Source organism: Equus asinus, unplaced genomic scaffold (genome assembly GCF_041296235.1).
Source record: "Equus asinus isolate D_3611 breed Donkey unplaced genomic scaffold, EquAss-T2T_v2 contig_148, whole genome shotgun sequence".
In the NCBI taxonomy this organism is placed as follows: domain Eukaryota; kingdom Metazoa; phylum Chordata; class Mammalia; order Perissodactyla; family Equidae; genus Equus; species Equus asinus.
The window spans coordinates 32915-53182 of NW_027224792.1; positions in this window are offsets into that span (position 1 = coordinate 32915).

The following is a 20268-nucleotide window of genomic DNA, read 5'->3' on the forward strand; positions in this document are numbered from 1 at the left end:
GGAAGCAGGGCAACAGTGCCTAGCTCAGGTGACAATCTTTAAGCAAAAGAAACACACAAGGGCGTGGGGAGCTGGCGAAAAGGCAACACTGAGAAATCCACCCTCTGAAACGGACGAAGATGGGCAACAGAGGCTAGCTCAGGTGGCAATCTTTAAGCAAAAGAAACACACAAGGGCGTGGAGACCTGGGGAAAAAGCAACACGGAGAAATCCACCCTCTGAAACTGAGGAAGATGGGCAAGAGAGGCTACCTCAGGTGGCAATCCTTAAGCAAAAACAAAGCACAAAGGCGTGGAGCCCTGGGGACAAAGCAACCCTGAAATATCTACCCTCTGAAACTGAGGAACATGGGCAAGAGAGGCTAGCTCAGGTGGCAATCGTTAAGCAAAAACAAAACACAAAGGCGTGGAGACCTGGGGAAAAAGCAACCCTGAAATATCTACCCTCTGAAACTGAGGAAGATGGGCAAGAGATTCTGGCTTCAGGTGGCAATCTTTAAGCAAAAGAAACACACAAGGGCGTGGGGAGCTGGGGAAAAGGCAACACTGAGAAATCCACCCTCTGAAACGGACGAAGATGGGCAACAGAGGCTAGCTCAGGTGGCAATCGTTAAGCCAAAGAAACACACAAGGGCGTGGAGGCCTGGGGAAAAAGCAACACGGAGAAATCCACCCTCTGAAACTGAGGGACATGGGCAAAAGAAGCTAGCTCAGGTTGCAACCTTTAAGCAGAAAAAAAACACAAGGGCGTGCAGACCTGGCAAAAAAGCAACAGTGAGAAATCTACCCTCTGAAACCGACGAAGATGGACAACAGAGGCTAGCTCAGGTGGCAATTTTTAAGGAAAAATAAAAGGAAGTGCGTGGAGACCTGGGGAAAAAGCAACACGGAGAAATCTACCCTCTAGAACTGAGAAAGAAGCGCAACAGAGGCTAGCTCAGGTGGCAATCTTTAAGCAAAAAAAATAAGATAAAAAAATACAATGGCGAGGAGACCCGGTGAAAAAGCAACCCTGAAAAAGGTACCCTCTGAAACTGAGGAAGCAGGGCAACAGTGCCTAGCTCAGGTGACAATCTTTAAGCAAAAGAAACACACAAGGGCGTGGGGAGCTGGCGAAAAGGCAACACTGAGAAATCCACCCTCTGAAACGGACGAAGATGGGCAACAGAGGCTAGCTCAGGTGGCAATCGTTAAGCAAAAGAAACACACAAGGGCGTGGAGGCCTGGGGAAAAAGCAACACGGAGAAATCCACCCTCTGAAACTGAGGAAGATGGGCAAGAGAGGCTAGCTCAGGTGGCAATCCTTAAGCAAAAACAAAGCACAAAGGCGTGGAGCCCTGGGGACAAAGCAACCCTGAAATATCTACCCTCTGAAACTGAGGAACATGGGCAAGAGAGGCTAGCTCAGGTGGCAATCGTTAAGCAAAAACAAAACACAAAGGCGTGGAGACCTGGGGAAAAAGCAACCCTGAAATATCTACCCTCTGAAACTGAGGAAGATGGGCAAGAGAGGCTGGCTTCAGGTGGCAATCTTTAAGCAAAAGAAACACACAAGGGCGTGGAGGCCTGGGGAAAAAGCAACACGGAGAAATCCACCCTCTGAAACTGAGGGACATGGGCAAAAGAAGCTAGCTCAGGTTGCAACCTTTAAGCAGAAAAAAAACACAAGGGCGTGCAGACCTGGCAAAAAAGCAACAGTGAGAAATCTACCCTCTGAAACCGACGAAGATGGACAACAGAGGCTAGCTCAGGTGGCAATTTTTAAGGAAAAATAAAAGGAAGTGCGTGGAGACCTGGGGAAAAAGCAACACGGAGAAATCTACCCTCTAGAACTGAGAAAGAAGCGCAACAGAGGCTAGCTCAGGTGGCAATCTTTAAGCAAAAAAAATAAGATAAAAAAATACAATGGCGAGGAGACCCGGTGAAAAAGCAACCCTGAAAAAGGTACCCTCTGAAACTGAGGAAGCAGGGCAACAGTGCCTAGCTCAGGTGACAATCTTTAAGCAAAAGAAACACACAAGGGCGTGGGGAGCTGGCGAAAAGGCAACACTGAGAAATCCACCCTCTGAAACGGACGAAGATGGGCAACAGAGGCTAGCTCAGGTGGCAATCTTTAAGCAAAAGAAACACACAAGGGCGTGGAGACCTGGGGAAAAAGCAACACGGAGAAATCCACCCTCTGAAACTGAGGAAGATGGGCAAGAGAGGCTAGCTCAGGTGGCAATCCTTAAGCAAAAACAAAGCACAAAGGCGTGGAGCCCTGGGGACAAAGCAACCCTGAAATATCTACCCTCTGAAACTGAGGAACATGGGCAAGAGAGGCTAGCTCAGGTGGCAATCGTTAAGCAAAAACAAAACACAAAGGCGTGGAGACCTGGGGAAAAAGCAACCCTGAAATATCTACCCTCTGAAACTGAGGAAGATGGGCAAGAGAGGCTGGCTTCAGGTGGCAATCTTTAAGCAAAAGAAACACACAAGGGCGTGGAGGCCTGGGGAAAAAGCAACACGGAGAAATCCACCCTCTGAAACTGAGGGACATGGGCAAAAGAAGCTAGCTCAGGTTGCAACCTTTAAGCAGAAAAAAAACACAAGGGCGTGCAGACCTGGCAAAAAAGCAACAGTGAGAAATCTACCCTCTGAAACCGACGAAGATGGACAACACAGGCTAGCTCAGGTGGCAATTTTTAAGGAAAAATAAAAGGAAGTGCGTGGAGACCTGGGGAAAAAGCAACACGGAGAAATCTACCCTCTAGAACTGAGAAAGAAGCGCAACAGAGGCTAGCTCAGGTGGCAATCTTTAAGCAAAAAAAATAAGATAAAAAAATACAATGGCGAGGAGACCCGGTGAAAAAGCAACCCTGAAAAAGGTACCCTCTGAAACTGAGGAAGCAGGGCAACAGTGCCTAGCTCAGGTGACAATCTTTAAGCAAAAGAAACACACAAGGGCGTGGGGAGCTGGCGAAAAGGCAACACTGAGAAATCCACCCTCTGAAACGGACGAAGATGGGCAACAGAGGCTAGCTCAGGTGGCAATCTTTAAGCAAAAGAAACACACAAGGGCGTGGAGACCTGGGGAAAAAGCAACACGGAGAAATCCACCCTCTGAAACTGAGGAAGATGGGCAAGAGAGGCTAGCTCAGGTGGCAATCCTTAAGCAAAAACAAAGCACAAAGGCGTGGAGCCCTGGGGACAAAGCAACCCTGAAATATCTACCCTCTGAAACTGAGGAACATGGGCAAGAGAGGCTAGCTCAGGTGGCACTCGTTAAGCAAAAACAAAACACAAAGGCGTGGAGACCTGGGGAAAAAGCAACCCTGAAATATCTACCCTCTGAAACTGAGGAAGATGGGCAAGAGAGGCTGGCTTCAGGTGGCAAACGTTAAGCAAAAGAAACACACAAGGGCGTGGAGACCTGGGGAAACAGCAACACGGAGATATCGACCCTCTGAAACTCAGGAAGATGGGCAAGAGAGGCTAGCTCAGGTGGCAATCGTTAAGCAAAAACAAAACCCAAAGGCGTGGAGACCTGGGGAAAAAGCAACCCTGAAATATCTACCCTCTGAAACTGAGGAAGATGGGCAAGAGAGGCTGGCTTCAGGTGGCAATCTTTAAGCAAAAGAAACACACAAGGGCGTGGGGAGCTGGGGAAAAGGCAACACTGAGAAATCCACCCTCTGAAACGGACGAAGATGGGCAACAGAGGCTAGCTCAGGTGGCAATCGTTAAGCAAAAGAAACACACAAGGGCGTGGAGGCCTGGGGAAAAAGCAACACGGAGAAATCCACCCTCTGAAACTGAGGGACATGGGCAAAAGAAGCTAGCTCAGGTTGCAACCTTTAAGCAGAAAAAAAACACAAGGGCGTGCAGACCTGGCAAAAAAGCAACAGTGAGAAATCTACCCTCTGAAACCGACGAAGATGGACAACAGAGGCTAGCTCAGGTGGCAATTTTTAAGGAAAAATAAAAGGAAGTGCGTGGAGACCTGGGGAAAAAGCAACACGGAGAAATCTACCCTCTAGAACTGAGAAAGAAGCGCAACAGAGGCTAGCTCAGGTGGCAATCTTTAAGCAAAAAAAATAAGATAAAAAAATACAATGGCGAGGAGACCCGGTGAAAAAGCAACCCTGAAAAAGGTACCCTCTGAAACTGAGGAAGCAGGGCAACAGTGCCTAGCTCAGGTGACAATCTTTAAGCAAAAGAAACACACAAGGGCGTGGGGAGCTGGCGAAAAGGCAACACTGAGAAATCCACCCTCTGAAACGGACGAAGATGGGCAACAGAGGCTAGCTCAGGTGGCAATCTTTAAGCAAAAGAAACACACAAGGGCGTGGAGACCTGGGGAAAAAGCAACACGGAGAAATCCACCCTCTGAAACTGAGGAAGATGGGCAAGAGAGGCTAGCTCAGGTGGCAATCCTTAAGCAAAAACAAAACCCAAAGGCGTGGAGCCCTGGGGACAAAGCAACCCTGAAATATCTACCCTCTGAAACTGAGGAACATGGGCAAGAGAGGCTAGCTCAGGTGGCAATCGTTAAGCAAAAACAAAACACAAAGGCGTGGAGACCTGGGGAAAAAGCAACCCTGAAATATCTACCCTCTGAAACTGAGGAAGATGGGCAAGAGAGGCTGGCTTCAGGTGGCAATCTTTAAGCAAAAGAAACACACAAGGGCGTGGAGGCCTGGGGAAAAAGCAACACGGAGAAATCCACCCTCTGAAACTGAGGGACATGGGCAAAAGAAGCTAGCTCAGGTTGCAACCTTTAAGCAGAAAAAAAACACAAGGGCGTGCAGACCTGGCAAAAAAGCAACAGTGAGAAATCTACCCTCTGAAACCGACGAAGATGGACAACAGAGGCTAGCTCAGGTGGCAATTTTTAAGGAAAAATAAAAGGAAGTGCGTGGAGACCTGGGGAAAAAGCAACACGGAGAAATCTACCCTCTAGAACTGAGAAAGAAGCGCAACAGAGGCTAGCTCAGGTGGCAATCTTTAAGCAAAAAAAATAAGATAAAAAAATACAATGGCGAGGAGACCCGGTGAAAAAGCAACCCTGAAAAAGGTACCCTCTGAAACTGAGGAAGCAGGGCAACAGTGCCTAGCTCAGGTGACAATCTTTAAGCAAAAGAAACACACAAGGGCGTGGGGAGCTGGCGAAAAGGCAACACTGAGAAATCCACCCTCTGAAACGGACGAAGATGGGCAACAGAGGCTAGCTCAGGTGGCAATCTTTAAGCAAAAGAAACACACAAGGGCGTGGAGACCTGGGGAAAAAGCAACACGGAGAAATCCACCCTCTGAAACTGAGGAAGATGGGCAAGAGAGGCTAGCTCAGGTGGCAATCCTTAAGCAAAAACAAAGCACAAAGGCGTGGAGCCCTGGGGACAAAGCAACCCTGAAATATCTACCCTCTGAAACTGAGGAACATGGGCAAGAGAGGCTAGCTCAGGTGGCAATCGTTAAGCAAAAACAAAACACAAAGGCGTGGAGACCTGGGGAAAAAGCAACCCTGAAATATCTACCCTCTGAAACTGAGGAAGATGGGCAAGAGAGGCTGGCTTCAGGTGGCAATCTTTAAGCAAAAGAAACACACAAGGGCGTGGAGGCCTGGGGAAAAAGCAACACGGAGAAATCCACCCTCTGAAACTGAGGGACATGGGCAAAAGAAGCTAGCTCAGGTTGCAACCTTTAAGCAGAAAAAAAACACAAGGGCGTGCAGACCTGGCAAAAAAGCAACAGTGAGAAATCTACCCTCTGAAACCGACGAAGATGGACAACACAGGCTAGCTCAGGTGGCAATTTTTAAGGAAAAATAAAAGGAAGTGCGTGGAGACCTGGGGAAAAAGCAACACGGAGAAATCTACCCTCTAGAACTGAGAAAGAAGCGCAACAGAGGCTAGCTCAGGTGGCAATCTTTAAGCAAAAAAAATAAGATAAAAAAATACAATGGCGAGGAGACCCGGTGAAAAAGCAACCCTGAAAAAGGTACCCTCTGAAACTGAGGAAGCAGGGCAACAGTGCCTAGCTCAGGTGACAATCTTTAAGCAAAAGAAACACACAAGGGCGTGGGGAGCTGGCGAAAAGGCAACACTGAGAAATCCACCCTCTGAAACGGACGAAGATGGGCAACAGAGGCTAGCTCAGGTGGCAATCTTTAAGCAAAAGAAACACACAAGGGCGTGGAGACCTGGGGAAAAAGCAACACGGAGAAATCCACCCTCTGAAACTGAGGAAGATGGGCAAGAGAGGCTAGCTCAGGTGGCAATCCTTAAGCAAAAACAAAGCACAAAGGCGTGGAGCCCTGGGGACAAAGCAACCCTGAAATATCTACCCTCTGAAACTGAGGAACATGGGCAAGAGAGGCTAGCTCAGGTGGCACTCGTTAAGCAAAAACAAAACACAAAGGCGTGGAGACCTGGGGAAAAAGCAACCCTGAAATATCTACCCTCTGAAACTGAGGAAGATGGGCAAGAGAGGCTGGCTTCAGGTGGCAAACGTTAAGCAAAAGAAACACACAAGGGCGTGGAGACCTGGGGAAACAGCAACACGGAGATATCGACCCTCTGAAACTCAGGAAGATGGGCAAGAGAGGCTAGCTCAGGTGGCAATCGTTAAGCAAAAACAAAACCCAAAGGCGTGGAGACCTGGGGAAAAAGCAACCCTGAAATATCTACCCTCTGAAACTGAGGAAGATGGGCAAGAGAGGCTGGCTTCAGGTGGCAATCTTTAAGCAAAAGAAACACACAAGGGCGTGGGGAGCTGGGGAAAAGGCAACACTGAGAAATCCACCCTCTGAAACGGACGAAGATGGGCAACAGAGGCTAGCTCAGGTGGCAATCGTTAAGCAAAAGAAACACACAAGGGCGTGGAGGCCTGGGGAAAAAGCAACACGGAGAAATCCACCCTCTGAAACTGAGGGACATGGGCAAAAGAAGCTAGCTCAGGTTGCAACCTTTAAGCAGAAAAAAAACACAAGGGCGTGCAGACCTGGCAAAAAAGCAACAGTGAGAAATCTACCCTCTGAAACCGACGAAGATGGACAACAGAGGCTAGCTCAGGTGGCAATTTTTAAGGAAAAATAAAAGGAAGTGCGTGGAGACCTGGGGAAAAAGCAACACGGAGAAATCTACCCTCTAGAACTGAGAAAGAAGCGCAACAGAGGCTAGCTCAGGTGGCAATCTTTAAGCAAAAAAAATAAGATAAAAAAATACAATGGCGAGGAGACCCGGTGAAAAAGCAACCCTGAAAAAGGTACCCTCTGAAACTGAGGAAGCAGGGCAACAGTGCCTAGCTCAGGTGACAATCTTTAAGCAAAAGAAACACACAAGGGCGTGGGGAGCTGGCGAAAAGGCAACACTGAGAAATCCACCCTCTGAAACGGACGAAGATGGGCAACAGAGGCTAGCTCAGGTGGCAATCTTTAAGCAAAAGAAACACACAAGGGCGTGGAGACCTGGGGAAAAAGCAACACGGAGAAATCTACCCTCTAGAACTGAGAAAGAAGCGCAACAGAGGCTAGCTCAGGTGGCAATCTTTAAGCAAAAAAAATAAGATAAAAAAATACAATGGCGAGGAGACCCGGTGAAAAAGCAACCCTGAAAAAGGTACCCTCTGAAACTGAGGAAGCAGGGCAACAGTGCCTAGCTCAGGTGACAATCTTTAAGCAAAAGAAACACACAAGGGCGTGGGGAGCTGGCGAAAAGGCAACACTGAGAAATCCACCCTCTGAAACGGACGAAGATGGGCAACAGAGGCTAGCTCAGGTGGCAATCTTTAAGCAAAAGAAACACACAAGGGCGTGGAGACCTGGGGAAAAAGCAACACGGAGAAATCCACCCTCTGAAACTGAGGAAGATGGGCAAGAGAGGCTAGCTCAGGTGGCAATCCTTAAGCAAAAACAAAGCACAAAGGCGTGGAGCCCTGGGGACAAAGCAACCCTGAAATATCTACCCTCTGAAACTGAGGAACATGGGCAAGAGAGGCTAGCTCAGGTGGCAATCGTTAAGCAAAAACAAAACACAAAGGCGTGGAGACCTGGGGAAAAAGCAACCCTGAAATATCTACCCTCTGAAACTGAGGAAGATGGGCAAGAGAGGCTGGCTTCAGGTGGCAATCTTTAAGCAAAAGAAACACACAAGGGCGTGGAGGCCTGGGGAAAAAGCAACACGGAGAAATCCACCCTCTGAAACTGAGGGACATGGGCAAAAGAAGCTAGCTCAGGTTGCAACCTTTAAGCAGAAAAAAAACACAAGGGCGTGCAGACCTGGCAAAAAAGCAACAGTGAGAAATCTACCCTCTGAAACCGACGAAGATGGACAACAGAGGCTAGCTCAGGTGGCAATTTTTAAGGAAAAATAAAAGGAAGTGCGTGGAGACCTGGGGAAAAAGCAACACGGAGAAATCTACCCTCTAGAACTGAGAAAGAAGCGCAACAGAGGCTAGCTCAGGTGGCAATCTTTAAGCAAAAAAAATAAGATAAAAAAATACAATGGCGAGGAGACCCGGTCAAAAAGCAACCCTGAAAAAGGTACCCTCTGAAACTGAGGAAGCAGGGCAACAGTGCCTAGCTCAGGTGACAATCTTTAAGCAAAAGAAACACACAAGGGCGTGGGGAGCTGGCGAAAAGGCAACACTGAGAAATCCACCCTCTGAAACGGACGAAGATGGGCAACAGAGGCTAGCTCAGGTGGCAATCGTTAAGCAAAAGAAACACACAAGGGCGTGGAGGCCTGGGGAAAAAGCAACACGGAGAAATCCACCCTCTGAAACTGAGGAAGATGGGCAAGAGAGGCTAGCTCAGGTGGCAATCCTTAAGCAAAAACAAAGCACAAAGGCGTGGAGCCCTGGGGACAAAGCAACCCTGAAATATCTACCCTCTGAAACTGAGGAACATGGGCAAGAGAGGCTAGCTCAGGTGGCAATCGTTAAGCAAAAACAAAACACAAAGGCGTGGAGACCTGGGGAAAAAGCAACCCTGAAATATCTACCCTCTGAAACTGAGGAAGATGGGCAAGAGAGGCTGGCTTCAGGTGGCAATCTTTAAGCAAAAGAAACACACAAGGGCGTGGAGGCCTGGGGAAAAAGCAACACGGAGAAATCCACCCTCTGAAACTGAGGGACATGGGCAAAAGAAGCTAGCTCAGGTTGCAACCTTTAAGCAGAAAAAAAACACAAGGGCGTGCAGACCTGGCAAAAAAGCAACAGTGAGAAATCTACCCTCTGAAACCGACGAAGATGGACAACAGAGGCTAGCTCAGGTGGCAATTTTTAAGGAAAAATAAAAGGAAGTGCGTGGAGACCTGGGGAAAAAGCAACACGGAGAAATCTACCCTCTAGAACTGAGAAAGAAGCGCAACAGAGGCTAGCTCAGGTGGCAATCTTTAAGCAAAAAAAATAAGATAAAAAAATACAATGGCGAGGAGACCCGGTGAAAAAGCAACCCTGAAAAAGGTACCCTCTGAAACTGAGGAAGCAGGGCAACAGTGCCTAGCTCAGGTGACAATCTTTAAGCAAAAGAAACACACAAGGGCGTGGGGAGCTGGCGAAAAGGCAACACTGAGAAATCCACCCTCTGAAACGGACGAAGATGGGCAACAGAGGCTAGCTCAGGTGGCAATCTTTAAGCAAAAGAAACACACAAGGGCGTGGAGACCTGGGGAAAAAGCAACACGGAGAAATCCACCCTCTGAAACTGAGGAAGATGGGCAAGAGAGGCTAGCTCAGGTGGCAATCCTTAAGCAAAAACAAAGCACAAAGGCGTGGAGCCCTGGGGACAAAGCAACCCTGAAATATCTACCCTCTGAAACTGAGGAACATGGGCAAGAGAGGCTAGCTCAGGTGGCACTCGTTAAGCAAAAACAAAACACAAAGGCGTGGAGACCTGGGGAAAAAGCAACCCTGAAATATCTACCCTCTGAAACTGAGGAAGATGGGCAAGAGAGGCTGGCTTCAGGTGGCAAACGTTAAGCAAAAGAAACACACAAGGGCGTGGAGACCTGGGGAAACAGCAACACGGAGATATCGACCCTCTGAAACTCAGGAAGATGGGCAAGAGAGGCTAGCTCAGGTGGCAATCGTTAAGCAAAAACAAAACCCAAAGGCGTGGAGACCTGGGGAAAAAGCAACCCTGAAATATCTAACCTCTGAAACTGAGGAAGATGGGCAAGAGAGGCTGGCTTCAGGTGGCAATCTTTAAGCAAAAGAAACACACAAGGGCGTGGGGAGCTGGGGAAAAGGCAACACTGAGAAATCCACCCTCTGAAACGGACGAAGATGGGCAACAGAGGCTAGCTCAGGTGGCAATCGTTAAGCAAAAGAAACACACAAGGGCGTGGAGGCCTGGGGAAAAAGCAACACGGAGAAATCCACCCTCTGAAACTGAGGGACATGGGCAAAAGAAGCTAGCTCAGGTTGCAACCTTTAAGCAGAAAAAAAACACAAGGGCGTGCAGACCTGGCAAAAAAGCAACAGTGAGAAATCTACCCTCTGAAACCGACGAAGATGGACAACAGAGGCTAGCTCAGGTGGCAATTTTTAAGGAAAAATAAAAGGAAGTGCGTGGAGACCTGGGGAAAAAGCAACACGGAGAAATCTACCCTCTAGAACTGAGAAAGAAGCGCAACAGAGGCTAGCTCAGGTGGCAATCTTTAAGCAAAAAAAATAAGATAAAAAAATACAATGGCGAGGAGACCCGGTGAAAAAGCAACCCTGAAAAAGGTACCCTCTGAAACTGAGGAAGCAGGGCAACAGTGCCTAGCTCAGGTGACAATCTTTAAGCAAAAGAAACACACAAGGGCGTGGGGAGCTGGCGAAAAGGCAACACTGAGAAATCCACCCTCTGAAACGGACGAAGATGGGCAACAGAGGCTAGCTCAGGTGGCAATCGTTAAGCAAAAGAAACACACAAGGGCGTGGAGGCCTGGGGAAAAAGCAACACGGAGAAATCCACCCTCTGAAACTGAGGGACATGGGCAAAAGAAGCTAGCTCAGGTTGCAACCTTTAAGCAGAAAAAAAACACAAGGGCGTGCAGACCTGGCAAAAAAGCAACAGTGAGAAATCTACCCTCTGAAACCGACGAAGATGGACAACAGAGGCTAGCTCAGGTGGCAATTTTTAAGGAAAAATAAAAGGAAGTGCGTGGAGACCTGGGGAAAAAGCAACACGGAGAAATCTACCCTCTAGAACTGAGAAAGAAGCGCAACAGAGGCTAGCTCAGGTGGCAATCTTTAAGCAAAAAAAATAAGATAAAAAAATACAATGGCGAGGAGACCCGGTGAAAAAGCAACCCTGAAAAAGGTACCCTCTGAAACTGAGGAAGCAGGGCAACAGTGCCTAGCTCAGGTGACAATCTTTAAGCAAAAGAAACACACAAGGGCGTGGGGAGCTGGCGAAAAGGCAACACTGAGAAATCCACCCTCTGAAACGGACGAAGATGGGCAACAGAGGCTAGCTCAGGTGGCAATCTTTAAGCAAAAGAAACACACAAGGGCGTGGAGACCTGGGGAAAAAGCAACACGGAGAAATCCACCCTCTGAAACTGAGGAAGATGGGCAAGAGAGGCTAGCTCAGGTGGCAATCCTTAAGCAAAAACAAAGCACAAAGGCGTGGAGCCCTGGGGACAAAGCAACCCTGAAATATCTACCCTCTGAAACTGAGGAACATGGGCAAGAGAGGCTAGCTCAGGTGGCAATCGTTAAGCAAAAACAAAACACAAAGGCGTGGAGACCTGGGGAAAAAGCAACCCTGAAATATCTACCCTCTGAAACTGAGGAAGATGGGCAAGAGAGGCTGGCTTCAGGTGGCAATCTTTAAGCAAAAGAAACACACAAGGGCGTGGAGGCCTGGGGAAAAAGCAACACGGAGAAATCCACCCTCTGAAACTGAGGGACATGGGCAAAAGAAGCTAGCTCAGGTTGCAACCTTTAAGCAGAAAAAAAACACAATGGCGTGCAGACCTGGCAAAAAAGCAACAGTGAGAAATCTACCCTCTGAAACCGACGAAGATGGACAACAGAGGCTAGCTCAGGTGGCAATTTTTAAGGAAAAATAAAAGGAAGTGCGTGGAGACCTGGGGAAAAAGCAACACGGAGAAATCTACCCTCTAGAACTGAGAAAGAAGCGCAACAGAGGCTAGCTCAGGTGGCAATCTTTAAGCAAAAAAAATAAGATAAAAAAATACAATGGCGAGGAGACCCGGTGAAAAAGCAACCCTGAAAAAGGTACCCTCTGAAACTGAGGAAGCAGGGCAACAGTGCCTAGCTCAGGTGACAATCTTTAAGCAAAAGAAACACACAAGGGCGTGGGGAGCTGGCGAAAAGGCAACACTGAGAAATCCACCCTCTGAAACGGACGAAGATGGGCAACAGAGGCTAGCTCAGGTGGCAATCTTTAAGCAAAAGAAACACACAAGGGCGTGGAGACCTGGGGAAAAAGCAACACGGAGAAATCCACCCTCTGAAACTGAGGAAGATGGGCAAGAGAGGCTAGCTCAGGTGGCAATCCTTAAGCAAAAACAAAACCCAAAGGCGTGGAGCCCTGGGGACAAAGCAACCCTGAAATATCTACCCTCTGAAACTGAGGAACATGGGCAAGAGAGGCTAGCTCAGGTGGCAATCGTTAAGCAAAAACAAAACACAAAGGCGTGGAGACCTGGGGAAAAAGCAACCCTGAAATATCTACCCTCTGAAACTGAGGAAGATGGGCAAGAGAGGCTGGCTTCAGGTGGCAATCTTTAAGCAAAAGAAACACACAAGGGCGTGGAGGCCTGGGGAAAAAGCAACACGGAGAAATCCACCCTCTGAAACTGAGGGACATGGGCAAAAGAAGCTAGCTCAGGTTGCAACCTTTAAGCAGAAAAAAAACACAAGGGCGTGCAGACCTGGCAAAAAAGCAACAGTGAGAAATCTACCCTCTGAAACCGACGAAGATGGACAACAGAGGCGAGCTCAGGTGGCAATTTTTAAGGAAAAATAAAAGGAAGTGCGTGGAGACCTGGGGAAAAAGCAACACGGAGAAATCTACCCTCTAGAACTGAGAAAGAAGCGCAACAGAGGCTAGCTCAGGTGGCAATCTTTAAGCAAAAAAAATAAGATAAAAAAATACAATGGCGAGGAGACCCGGTCAAAAAGCAACCCTGAAAAAGGTACCCTCTGAAACTGAGGAAGCAGGGCAACAGTGCCTAGCTCAGGTGACAATCTTTAAGCAAAAGAAACACACAAGGGCGTGGGGAGCTGGCGAAAAGGCAACACTGAGAAATCCACCCTCTGAAACGGACGAAGATGGGCAACAGAGGCTAGCTCAGGTGGCAATCTTTAAGCAAAAGAAACACACAAGGGCGTGGAGACCTGGGGAAAAAGCAACACGGAGAAATCCACCCTCTGAAACTGAGGAAGATGGGCAAGAGAGGCTAGCTCAGGTGGCAATCCTTAAGCAAAAACAAAGCACAAAGGCGTGGAGCCCTGGGGACAAAGCAACCCTGAAATATCTACCCTCTGAAACTGAGGAACATGGGCAAGAGAGGCTAGCTCAGGTGGCAATCGTTAAGCAAAAACAAAACACAAAGGCGTGGAGACCTGGGGAAAAAGCAACCCTGAAATATCTACCCTCTGAAACTGAGGAAGATGGGCAAGAGAGGCTGGCTTCAGGTGGCAATCTTTAAGCAAAAGAAACACACAAGGGCGTGGAGGCCTGGGGAAAAAGCAACACGGAGAAATCCACCCTCTGAAACTGAGGGACATGGGCAAAAGAAGCTAGCTCAGGTTGCAACCTTTAAGCAGAAAAAAAACACAAGGGCGTGCAGACCTGGCAAAAAAGCAACAGTGAGAAATCTACCCTCTGAAACCGACGAAGATGGACAACAGAGGCTAGCTCAGGTGGCAATTTTTAAGGAAAAATAAAAGGAAGTGCGTGGAGACCTGGGGAAAAAGCAACACGGAGAAATCTACCCTCTAGAACTGAGAAAGAAGCGCAACAGAGGCTAGCTCAGGTGGCAATCTTTAAGCAAAAAAAATAAGATAAAAAAATACAATGGCGAGGAGACCCGGTGAAAAAGCAACCCTGAAAAAGGTACCCTCTGAAACTGAGGAAGCAGGGCAACAGTGCCTAGCTCAGGTGACAATCTTTAAGCAAAAGAAACACACAAGGGCGTGGGGAGCTGGCGAAAAGGCAACACTGAGAAATCCACCCTCTGAAACGGACGAAGATGGGCAACAGAGGCTAGCTCAGGTGGCAATCTTTAAGCAAAAGAAACACACAAGGGCGTGGAGACCTGGGGAAAAAGCAACACGGAGAAATCCACCCTCTGAAACTGAGGAAGATGGGCAAGAGAGGCTAGCTCAGGTGGCAATCCTTAAGCAAAAACAAAGCACAAAGGCGTGGAGCCCTGGGGACAAAGCAACCCTGAAATATCTACCCTCTGAAACTGAGGAACATGGGCAAGAGAGGCTAGCTCAGGTGGCAATCGTTAAGCAAAAACAAAACACAAAGGCGTGGAGACCTGGGGAAAAAGCAACCCTGAAATATCTACCCTCTGAAACTGAGGAAGATGGGCAAGAGAGGCTGGCTTCAGGTGGCAATCTTTAAGCAAAAGAAACACACAAGGGCGTGGAGGCCTGGGGAAAAAGCAACACGGAGAAATCCACCCTCTGAAACTGAGGGACATGGGCAAAAGAAGCTAGCTCAGGTTGCAACCTTTAAGCAGAAAAAAAACACAAGGGCGTGCAGACCTGGCAAAAAAGCAACAGTGAGAAATCTACCCTCTGAAACCGACGAAGATGGACAACAGAGGCTAGCTCAGGTGGCAATTTTTAAGGAAAAATAAAAGGAAGTGCGTGGAGACCTGGGGAAAAAGCAACACGGAGAAATCTACCCTCTAGAACTGAGAAAGAAGCGCAACAGAGGCTAGCTCAGGTGGCAATCTTTAAGCAAAAAAAATAAGATAAAAAAATACAATGGCGAGGAGACCCGGTGAAAAAGCAACCCTGAAAAAGGTACCCTCTGAAACTGAGGAAGCAGGGCAACAGTGCCTAGCTCAGGTGACAATCTTTAAGCAAAAGAAACACACAAGGGCGTGGGGAGCTGGCGAAAAGGCAACACTGAGAAATCCACCCTCTGAAACGGACGAAGATGGGCAACAGAGGCTAGCTCAGGTGGCAATCTTTAAGCAAAAGAAACACACAAGGGCGTGGAGACCTGGGGAAAAAGCAACACGGAGAAATCCACCCTCTGAAACTGAGGAAGATGGGCAAGAGAGGCTAGCTCAGGTGGCAATCCTTAAGCAAAAACAAAACCCAAAGGCGTGGAGCCCTGGGGACAAAGCAACCCTGAAATATCTACCCTCTGAAACTGAGGAACATGGGCAAGAGAGGCTAGCTCAGGTGGCAATCGTTAAGCAAAAACAAAACACAAAGGCGTGGAGACCTGGGGAAAAAGCAACCCTGAAATATCTACCCTCTGAAACTGAGGAAGATGGGCAAGAGAGGCTGGCTTCAGGTGGCAATCTTTAAGCAAAAGAAACACACAAGGGCGTGGAGGCCTGGGGAAAAAGCAACACGGAGAAATCCACCCTCTGAAACTGAGGGACATGGGCAAAAGAAGCTAGCTCAGGTTGCAACCTTTAAGCAGAAAAAAAACACAAGGGCGTGCAGACCTGGCAAAAAAGCAACAGTGAGAAATCTACCCTCTGAAACCGACGAAGATGGACAACAGAGGCGAGCTCAGGTGGCAATTTTTAAGGAAAAATAAAAGGAAGTGCGTGGAGACCTGGGGAAAAAGCAACACGGAGAAATCTACCCTCTAGAACTGAGAAAGAAGCGCAACAGAGGCTAGCTCAGGTGGCAATCTTTAAGCAAAAAAAATAAGATAAAAAAATACAATGGCGAGGAGACCCGGTCAAAAAGCAACCCTGAAAAAGGTACCCTCTGAAACTGAGGAAGCAGGGCAACAGTGCCTAGCTCAGGTGACAATCTTTAAGCAAAAGAAACACACAAGGGCGTGGGGAGCTGGCGAAAAGGCAACACTGAGAAATCCACCCTCTGAAACGGACGAAGATGGGCAACAGAGGCTAGCTCAGGTGGCAATCTTTAAGCAAAAGAAACACACAAGGGCGTGGAGACCTGGGGAAAAAGCAACACGGAGAAATCCACCCTCTGAAACTGAGGAAGATGGGCAAGAGAGGCTAGCTCAGGTGGCAATCCTTAAGCAAAAACAAAGCACAAAGGCGTGGAGCCCTGGGGACAAAGCAACCCTGAAATATCTACCCTCTGAAACTGAGGAACATGGGCAAGAGAGGCTAGCTCAGGTGGCAATCGTTAAGCAAAAACAAAACACAAAGGCGTGGAGACCTGGGGAAAAAGCAACCCTGAAATATCTACCCTCTGAAACTGAGGAAGATGGGCAAGAGAGGCTGGCTTCAGGTGGCAATCTTTAAGCAAAAGAAACACACAAGGGCGTGGAGGCCTGGGGAAAAAGCAACACGGAGAAATCCACCCTCTGAAACTGAGGGACATGGGCAAAAGAAGCTAGCTCAGGTTGCAACCTTTAAGCAGAAAAAAAACACAAGGGCGTGCAGACCTGGCAAAAAAGCAACAGTGAGAAATCTACCCTCTGAAACCGACGAAGATGGACAACAGAGGCTAGCTCAGGTGGCAATTTTTAAGGAAAAATAAAAGGAAGTGCGTGGAGACCTGGGGAAAAAGCAACACGGAGAAATCTACCCTCTAGAACTGAGAAAGAAGCGCAACAGAGGCTAGCTCAGGTGGCAATCTTTAAGCAAAAAAAATAAGATAAAAAAATACAATGGCGAGGAGACCCGGTGAAAAAGCAACCCTGAAAAAGGTACCCTCTGAAACTGAGGAAGCAGGGCAACAGTGCCTAGCTCAGGTGACAATCTTTAAGCAAAAGAAACACACAAGGGCGTGGGGAGCTGGCGAAAAGGCAACACTGAGAAATCCACCCTCTGAAACGGACGAAGATGGGCAACAGAGGCTAGCTCAGGTGGCAATCTTTAAGCAAAAGAAACACACAAGGGCGTGGAGACCTGGGGAAAAAGCAACACGGAGAAATCCACCCTCTGAAACTGAGGAAGATGGGCAAGAGAGGCTAGCTCAGGTGGCAATCCTTAAGCAAAAACAAAGCACAAAGGCGTGGAGCCCTGGGGACAAAGCAACCCTGAAATATCTACCCTCTGAAACTGAGGAACATGGGCAAGAGAGGCTAGCTCAGGTGGCACTCGTTAAGCAAAAACAAAACACAAAGGCGTGGAGACCTGGGGAAAAAGCAACCCTGAAATATCTACCCTCTGAAACTGAGGAAGATGGGCAAGAGAGGCTGGCTTCAGGTGGCAAACGTTAAGCAAAAGAAACACACAAGGGCGTGGAGACCTGGGGAAACAGCAACACGGAGATATCGACCCTCTGAAACTCAGGAAGATGGGCAAGAGAGGCTAGCTCAGGTGGCAATCGTTAAGCAAAAACAAAACCCAAAGGCGTGGAGACCTGGGGAAAAAGCAACCCTGAAATATCTACCCTCTGAAACTGAGGAAGATGGGCAAGAGAGGCTGGCTTCAGGTGGCAATCTTTAAGCAAAAGAAACACACAAGGGCGTGGGGAGCTGGGGAAAAGGCAACACTGAGAAATCCACCCTCTGAAACGGACGAAGATGGGCAACAGAGGCTAGCTCAGGTGGCAATCGTTAAGCAAAAGAAACACACAAGGGCGTGGAGGCCTGGGGAAAAAGCAACACGGAGAAATCCACCCTCTGAAACTGAGGGACATGGGCAAAAGAAGCTAGCTCAGGTTGCAACCTTTAAGCAGAAAAAAAACACAAGGGCGTGCAGACCTGGCAAAAAAGCAACAGTGAGAAATCTACCCTCTGAAACCGACGAAGATGGACAACAGAGGCTAGCTCAGGTGGCAATTTTTAAGGAAAAATAAAAGGAAGTGCGTGGAGACCTGGGGAAAAAGCAACACGGAGAAATCTACCCTCTAGAACTGAGAAAGAAGCGCAACAGAGGCTAGCTCAGGTGGCAATCTTTAAGCAAAAAAAATAAGATAAAAAAATACAATGGCGAGGAGACCCGGTGAAAAAGCAACCCTGAAAAAGGTACCCTCTGAAACTGAGGAAGCAGGGCAACAGTGCCTAGCTCAGGTGACAATCTTTAAGCAAAAGAAACACACAAGGGCGTGGGGAGCTGGCGAAAAGGCAACACTGAGAAATCCACCCTCTGAAACGGACGAAGATGGGCAACAGAGGCTAGCTCAGGTGGCAATCTTTAAGCAAAAGAAACACACAAGGGCGTGGAGACCTGGGGAAAAAGCAACACGGAGAAATCTACCCTCTAGAACTGAGAAAGAAGCGCAACAGAGGCTAGCTCAGGTGGCAATCTTTAAGCAAAAAAAATAAGATAAAAAAATACAATGGCGAGGAGACCCGGTGAAAAAGCAACCCTGAAAAAGGTACCCTCTGAAACTGAGGAAGCAGGGCAACAGTGCCTAGCTCAGGTGACAATCTTTAAGCAAAAGAAACACACAAGGGCGTGGGGAGCTGGCGAAAAGGCAACACTGAGAAATCCACCCTCTGAAACGGACGAAGATGGGCAACAGAGGCTAGCTCAGGTGGCAATCTTTAAGCAAAAGAAACACACAAGGGCGTGGAGACCTGGGGAAAAAGCAACACGGAGAAATCCACCCTCTGAAACTGAGGAAGATGGGCAAGAGAGGCTAGCTCAGGTGGCAATCCTTAAGCAAAAACAAAGCACAAAGGCGTGGAGCCCTGGGGACAAAGCAACCCTGAAATATCTACCCTCTGAAACTGAGGAACATGGGCAAGAGAGGCTAGCTCAGGTGGCACTCGTTAAGCAAAAACAAAACACAAAGGCGTGGAGACCTGGGGAAAAAGCAACCCTGAAATATCTACCCTCTGAAACTGAGGAAGATGGGCAAGAGAGGCTGGCTTCAGGTGGCAAACGTTAAGCAAAAGAAACACACAAGGGCGTGGAGATCTGTGGAAACAGCAAAACGGAGATATTGACCCTCTGAAACTCAGGAAGATGGGCAAGAGAGGCTAGCTCAGGTGGCAATCGTTAAGCAAAAACAAAACCCAAAGGCGTGGAGACCTGGGGAAAAAGCAACCCTGAAATATCTACCCTCTGAAACTGAGGAAGATGGGCAAGAGATTCTGGCTTCAGGTGGCAATCTTTAAGCAAAAGAAACACACAAGGGCGTGGGGAGCTGGGGAAAAGGCAACACTGAGAAATCCACCCTCTGAAACGGACGAAGATGGGCAACAGAGGCTAGCTCAGGTGGCAATCGTTAAGCCAAAGAAACACACAAGGGCGTGGAGGCCTGGGGAAAAAGCAACACGGAGAAATCCACCCTCTGAAACTGAGGGACATGGGCAAAAGAAGCTAGCTCAGGTTGCAACCTTTAAGCAGAAAAAAAACACAAGGGCGTGCAGACCTGGCAAAAAAGCAACAGTGAGAAATCTACCCTCTGAAACCGACGAAGATGGACAACAGAGGCTAGCTCAGGTGGCAATTTTTAAGGAAAAATAAAAGGAAGTGCGTGGAGACCTGGGGAAAAAGCAACACGGAGAAATCTACCCTCTAGAACTGAGAAAGAAGCGCAACAGAGGCTAGCTCAGGTGGCAATCTTTAAGCAAAAAAAATAAGATAAAAAAATACAATGGCGAGGAGACCCGGTGAAAAAGCAACCCTGAAAAAGGTACCCTCTGAAACTGAGGAAGCAGGGCAACAGTGCCTAGCTCAGGTGACAATCTTTAAGCAAAAGAAACACACAAGGGCGTGGGGAGCTGGCGAAAAGGCAACACTGAGAAATCCACCCTCTGAAACGGACGAAGATGGGCAACAGAGGCTAGCTCAGGTGGCAATCTTTAAGCAAAAGAAACACACAAGGGCGTGGAGACCTGGGGAAAAAGCAACACGGAGAAATCCACCCTCTGAAACTGAGGAAGATGGGCAAGAGAGGCTAGCTCAGGTGGCAATCCTTAAGCAAAAACAAAGCACAAAGGCGTGGAGCCCTGGGGACAAAGCAACCCTGAAATATCTACCCTCTGAAACTGAGGAACATGGGCAAGAGAGGCTAGCTCAGGTGGCAATCGTTAAGCAAAAACAAAACACAAAGGCGTGGAGACCTGGGGAAAAAGCAACCCTGAAATATCTACCCTCTGAAACTGAGGAAGATGGGCAAGAGAGGCTGGCTTCAGGTGGCAATCTTTAAGCAAAAGAAACACACAAGGGCGTGGAGGCCTGGGGAAAAA